At 33.9% G+C, this 7,176-nt stretch overlaps 1 long non-coding RNA gene across 1 annotated transcript; it reads left to right on the top strand.

The window, feature by feature from the left end:
• The first annotated feature begins 5,114 nt into the window (after positions 1–5,114).
• On the top strand, positions 5,115–6,391 carry LOC148905311 (uncharacterized). The gene is made up of 2 exons (XR_016121786.1): positions 5,115–5,234; positions 6,291–6,391. It is a non-coding gene; the product is annotated as an uncharacterized LOC148905311 (long non-coding RNA).
• The last annotated feature ends 785 nt before the right edge of the window (positions 6,392–7,176 follow it).

The raw sequence follows: 7,176 nt of genomic DNA, 5'->3' as shown, positions 1-7,176 counted from the left end.
GAATGCTAATGGTCGCCAATACTATAAAAAATCTTATGGTATTTATATTGTTATTTACATTTTATCTAGCTCGAGCTCATTTGTAAAAATCCTTACGAAAAGTTTTACGGATATGATGGAAATACTCTACTAGATCTTTGTTTTAAACATTGATGTCTTCGTAACAAAATATCGAAATTTCTTTTGCTTTTTCTTACGCAATACATGCACGATTTCAGCTTCCTTTATGGTGCAGTTTCATTTAAATTATACTCGACTAAGTGTCTTTTATACGCCAACTGTATCTATAAAATATCGTTCGAAAAGAAATCTTAAAAATAGAAAAACGAAAAAACAAATGAAACATGTATAAAGGTATCAGTAGACCTTTATCAATAGACCAGTGGTTTCAATAAAAAGACTAGTCGTGAAACCAGCCTAAGCATGTAGATGACCAGGAGTTTAAGCTACCAAATGGAATAATATTCCAAAATTTTACCGAGAGGAAATAGAAACTAGTAAGGTCTACTGATACCTTATTCAGAATCTGAAAGATTTTGCCACTTGGCGACAGCTTTCTTATGGGCGTCGCGCCTGATTTGACGCTGTCCATCATGCCTGGAAGCATGTCCAGGACGCTATCAATCTTCGACTTTTTGGTGTCCTTCTTATACTAGAAAGTTTGAGTGACCACAGTCACCATTGTTATCTATTTATCAAAGATATGCCACCACCGTTTCCTTTTTTTCTTTGGTCAAATTCCAGTGATTGTTCTGACAGTTATACCAAATTCTGAATTATAAACAATACCCAGTTTTTTCCTTTGAAATTTTTAGCATGGCTTCAGTGTTTCATAACAATGCTTGTCGTTCAGGTTTTTGGCCGTGATGAATATCCACTAGACGTCCTGGATTGTTTGGGTGTCTTTGGTCCCGAAATGAACGGTGGTAGAGATTATTACAGTGTCCTTATAAACTCGCCACGAATACTGAATTTTGGTATCTAACCGGGGAAACTATAGAAACATTTGAAGAAATCGTGATAAGGATGAGAATACCGATACTGAACTTTCAACGTCGTATTGCTGCTGCTCGCGTGCGAATTCAACGCCTAACTATACGAAACAGAAGACGAAGATTTCTAATGAATTAATATTATTGAAACTTTCGTTGTGACAAGGAATAAAAACGAATCCAATCAATGAGTCGCCAACTCATCACTATTCTTCCTCCATTCATTCGTCCATTGAAAACAAAACAAAAGAAGAATATTCCCTCCCACCTCACCCAAATAAAAGAACCGTTAATTTGTATAGTAAGACTGCTCATCAACAATGGCATGTATTCATAGGGTGATAATGATGCTTTTAGAACCCTCATTATCTTATCACGGTGCTTGATAAGTGGGACGTCTTGGTACAACGGACACGTGTCTTATATGCAAAAGGTCTATTTCTTCATCTCAAAACCCTGGATCACGAAGGGGTTAAGAGTAGCTATTAATAAGAAACACCGCTATCTTTTGAATGGCAATAAAGATCAATATAAAATATATAGAAATAAACTAGCATATCTCATTCGATTAAGATTACCTGTTATCCAAAAGGAAATTCAAGACGAAATCATCGCGCTACCTAATAACAAAGAATCCGGTCTGTACTCGTGCCCAGTAAAACTCTTAACAATAGGATTCAACTTGTTATGTGAGTCATTATGCATGATTCTCAATAAATCAATCGAAACTGGAAAGTATATCCTGATAAACTGAAAATTGCTAAGATAATTCCTATTCATAAATCAGATGAATAATTTCTCTACTATCTATTTTTAATCGCATATTTGAAAAAATAATGTACAATCGGTTTATCAGTTTTATTGACAAATATAGCTTATTATCTGATTCGCAATAGGGTTTCCGTGCAAAGCACAATGCTCAGCACGCAATTATTGATATTATATACAAAATACATCAAAACATGGATCTTGGCAAGTATACATGTGGGATATTTATAGACCTAAAAAAGCATTTGACACGGTTAATCACAATATTCTTTTAACTAAACTTCACCATTTTGGAATTCACGGAATCGTACATAACTGCTTTAAATCATATTTATCTAACGGTAAACACACTGTGTCTATCAAGGAATCAATTTCAGATTATGAAAAAAACATCTTGTGGAGTTCCACAAGGGTCAGTTTTGGGACAACTACTGTTTCTCATTTATATAAATGATATTCAGAGCTGTAGTAAAATCTTTTCGTTTCACTTATTTGCTGATGATACAAGTCTGTTATGTTAACATAAAAACCTAAAGGAACTACAAGCTATCGTAAACACTGAGCTCGATAAGCTGTCGGAATGGTTACGAACCAATCGGTTGTCGTTAAACGTCAAAAAAACTAACTTCGTAATTTTCAGACATAGGCAAAAATACTTCCATTTATTCCTTCCATCTATCTTCCAGATAACTTAAACAAACTTGAAAAAATTGAACATAAAGATTTTATTAAGTATCTAGGGGTGATGATCGACTCACAGCTATCCTGGAAACAGCATATAGACTATATCTCACAGAAAATAAGTAGATCTATAGGTATCATGGGTGTTACTAAAACGAGTAACGCAGTAACGAGTAACGAGTAAACCGAGTAACCAGAAAACGAGTAACATGAAATTTTTTATACATTGAAATATCTGAAATAAATAGTAATGTATGATAAATAATCATAATTTGTATTCTCTGTTGTGTTTTAGTCTAGCTTTTTTACACAAATGCCGTCTGCAATTTGTACCTCGCAACCTTTTATCTTAATTCAAACAGACAGGAAGCAAGATCAAACTGACGGTTTCCACGAGTGCAAGTTATATTTTTGTAGTTGTTTAGAAGAATCGATTACTTAGTCTTTTGAGTTCGATGGAGAATGAATGTTGTACCTAGTGTTCACCGCGTGGTTTCAATAATTCCTTTTGACTTTGGTTTATTCGTTTATCTCTCTACGTCAGAACCAGATTTTGACTTTGGTTTAACATTGCTATTTCCCTGCTATTAGAGTCTCCTGCGTTGGCCATTATTGACCAAGAATATCGTCAACAAGGGAGACTCTGCTAGCAGGGATTGAATATTGCTATTTATTTGTATAGGAAATCACACGATCTCGAGGTACGAGTGATGTTTTCAAAATTGGACGAGCCTTTAGGCGAGTCAAATTTGAGAACTTTCAAAACATCACGAGTATCTATAAATTCCGAAATAGACGAGAAGATCGTGCGATGTTTTGTTTATAATACGCTCAACAAAATTGAGAAACTTATTGGGGACTCTACAGAGTACAGTTTGGAATTTAACTGTACTCCTCTATCTTATTAAAGTCTAATAAGAATCAAATAATTTTGTCGAGTGTATAATAAGACATAATAAAACGCTTTGTAAGATTAGGTTCAATATTTTCTCGTTCAATTCTTGCTACTGTATGGCTAGACCTAAAATGTCAGACTAGATAAGCCATAGGCAACATAACAGTAAACCTTGAGAGAAAATCTTGGAAGAATTCTCGACCAATTTGTACAATGCTGAATGCGGAAGTGCCTGTACGGCTGACCACGGAATGTTCCTTTTGGATCTCCTGAATCACTGTGTATTAAATGGCTTTATTCGTAAGTAATTTTAGTAAATATTTTATGATCATTTCAATATAATGATTTTAAAAGTCGTAATCTGATTTTTCAATGTATAAAAAATTTCATGTTACTCGTTTTCTGGTTACTCGGTTTACTCGTTACTCGTTACTGCGTTACTCTTTTAGTAACACCCTAGGTATCATAGCTAAACTTAGACATTACATCCCACGTGAAGCCATTCTTAACATTTATGAAACACTGATAAATCCTTATGTTTACTATGGAATTTGCTCCTGGGGCAACAGTGCCAAGACAAACCTAAATCGACTGCTCGTACTCCAAAAACGTGCTCTTCGACTAATAAACTTCTCTAGCAAAAAACAACATGCTATTCTTTTCTTCCTCCAGGCAAGATCTCTACCTTTAAATTTTCTTTACTTTGAACGTATGTCCATCATAATGTTCGAAATATTTAATAATGCAGCCCCTGTTAATTTGAATAAGTTATTTACTATGTCAGGAAATATTCATCACTACTCAAAACAAGATCAATTTCAAATAAATGTTTCTACATTGAGAGTGTCAGAACTGAGTTATTAAGGCGTTCTTTTCTATGTATGGATCCTAAAATATGGAACAGTCTTCCATTATCACTAAAACTTTTAAGGAAACCACAATTTAAATCTCAAATCAGAAACCTTCTCCTACAAATCTTAGAGAAAGCAAATGATTATATAGAATTGGAACAAATCATTTATCTCGTGAAAACATCGATTACAACATAGTTAAATTAACATCAGTTCAATCTTATTTCTTATTTTTTCAAGGAATGCCTCTACAAAAATTGTTGTCTTTTTGCCATGCAGTTAAGTCTAGTCTAAAATTCATACTTACCATAAATAGAAATATATATATATAATATTACATAAGATATATATATACCTCTCAAAAGTTTGTCCCTTTAATTCGTCCCTTTGCCTTACATTTTTTTCTTTTGTTTTGTTTCATTCTTTTTTTCTTTTTCTTTTTACAATTCTTTTCTGTATTAATTAAGCTATGTTAATTTTGTTTTTCTCAAATTGCTTCCGCCTCGAATAGTTTTTTTATGCTAACTGCGGTTAAGCAATTATAATTGTAACATTATTATTGAAATGAGAATAAAGTTGTTGTTGTTGTTATTGTTGTTGTTGTTGTTGTTGTTGTTGTATTTTAAAAAAATCGTAGAAAAGAAAAATGCAAAGCAAGTGGTGCGTAGTTGCTTTGGAAGTTGGAAGTTGTGCCTCTGCATTTATTAGCGAACTCCAACAGGAGGGAATTTTGCATGCGCACGCGCCGAAATGCTTGACTGAACACGAGTCCATAACGAGATGAGAAAGAATACTGCATTGTATACCTATTTAATCTAATATAATTTACCAGTGTTTTAAACATTATAAGATAAGATACGACTAGTTCATCTTCTGGTCAACTAATATGATGAAAAAAGAGATGAGTTTTCTTGACAGAATGGACTTTTTAGCGCGAAGAAAACACTGCAAAAGTGTCATGGCTGCCTTCGTTGTCCATACAACACAAGTAAAATACTCTCAAATATTCAGTGCCAGAGGTACATCGTATAGATATGGATACACATGGTAAGAGTTTATAAATAATTATAATATCTTGGCAAACCCTAACTGTGATCGACATTTTGTATATATACAAAAAGTATCCTTATTATATATCAAATCACTTACATGTTCAAATTTTAGTAAATGTTCGAGTAGGCATCACTCTAAAACTAGACGCTATCTCCACCTTCTGTGTTGGTTTTTTATTGCCAGAAATCCTTCTTCATTCGAAAAATACTGGTTATTTCAGAGAGAAAAATCGGCTTCAAGGTGTATTTACATTGTTTTTTGGGGGGAGTTTGAAGCCTATGTATAAATTATATCTTCCTTTTACGAGAAGCAACAGGCTAATCAAAATTCATTTGCCATTTTTTTATGTGGCTTTGATAATATTGCTGTTCATCTCCAAGGAAAAAAGATATTTTAGAAATCGGGTATTTATTTCATTAGTTTTCCACCAATGTTGTGTTCACATTATTTTCTTGCATAAATTACGTTAGAGAGAAATGTTTTTTTTCAAATTTCTCAAAATCCATACTCCACCCTTAGCATGCAATAATTATATTGTACGATAACAGTGTTTTCATATGATCTTAAGTTTCATGCCGCAACAAATCGGCTTATACCAAAAAAATTAAACTTTTTGCAAGTAATATATGCATAAAATATGTGCATAGAAATTTGTTATTTGCAAACATTAACGTTGATTATACTATTTAGTATTTTTATGTCATTAAGTATCTCATGATTTGAAAATTTCCATTTGAAGTGAAATTCTAAGAATAGTTTAGTTATATTCAATTTATCAACTTTAAAATCGAAAAGTTTGATCCATTTATTACAGTGTTCCAGTCGCGACTAAGCATGTGTGACAGATAACCAACAAACCCTTGTGTGTCACTGTAGTCTCCAGTAGCTATTATTCCTCCATTTCTTCCATGCATATGACTTTCATATAAGCCAATTTTACTATGGGTAGGGTCAAAGAATAACATCATTGACTTATCAGGAGGTGCAATTAGAATGATAGATAGCTTTTCATTTAACTGACACACTTCATTTAATTTGTTCTCCAAACAGGACACATCAAATGCAGAATTATCTTCTACAACTTGTAAATTGAAGTGGTCATCTCTGGACTGAAGAACTTCTGGGACATCAAGATTGTATTGCCCAGGAGGTAATTGAAGTTTCCGGTAGTGCTCATTGCCAGCTCTTATAATGTCTGCAAAAGAAGCTACTGACTCCATTATATTGTCATCACTTAATGGAATGTGTATTTTATCTGATAGAAATGAATTGGCTCCAATTGCTGCAATAACTGTACAGGCATTACTGCCAAAGGGATACCCAGAAAGCATAGCCTGGCTTATTTGAAATGGAAGCAAATATTCCTTTACACTTCCATATGACTTTATGTTAACTGTGGTTATTGGTTGTTGGACAGTTTGGTATGTAGTTGATGGTCGTGAACGCTGTGGTGGCTGTGGTGTTTGTCTTGTCTTGGTACATATACCATTTGGGCATTTGGTGCATTTAGTTGCTTCTTTTAGAGGTCTTTTGTGTCCTTTTACTGGATGTCCACACTGTCTGCAATGGGGAACTTTTGAATTTGTGGCAATTGAATTTTTAGGATGTGGCTCTATAGGCTGTTGATCCTGTCGTGGTCCTTCAATGACTGGCAATCTGCTAATCTGGTCATTAATTGCAGCAATCCTTGACTCTGTGTCTTGTGGCATACATGGTCTTATTCCAGGTGTATCGTTCATACTCTCTGTCTCATGTGTTGGTTGATCAGGGTATATTTCATCACCTTCACTTGAATGTAGTATTGCATTTTGAGCAGTATTTGACAACGTTGCTGCAGTTTCTTTCAAAAACTGTTGGCATAGTGGACAGAAAGCTGTCTCTTTAAGACATTTTTGGTGAAAAGAATGAGAACACCCCTCAAATATAACCCATTCGT

Source organism: Actinia tenebrosa, unplaced genomic scaffold (assembly GCF_029948245.1).
Source record: "Actinia tenebrosa isolate PJP-AT-01 unplaced genomic scaffold, QUT_ActTen_1.0 PGA_scaffold7__59_contigs__length_16204524, whole genome shotgun sequence".
Taxonomy (NCBI): Eukaryota; Metazoa; Cnidaria; class Anthozoa; order Actiniaria; family Actiniidae; genus Actinia; species Actinia tenebrosa.
Note: the sequence above shows the minus strand (reverse complement) of the source record. Positions and strands in the feature narration are given on the sequence as shown.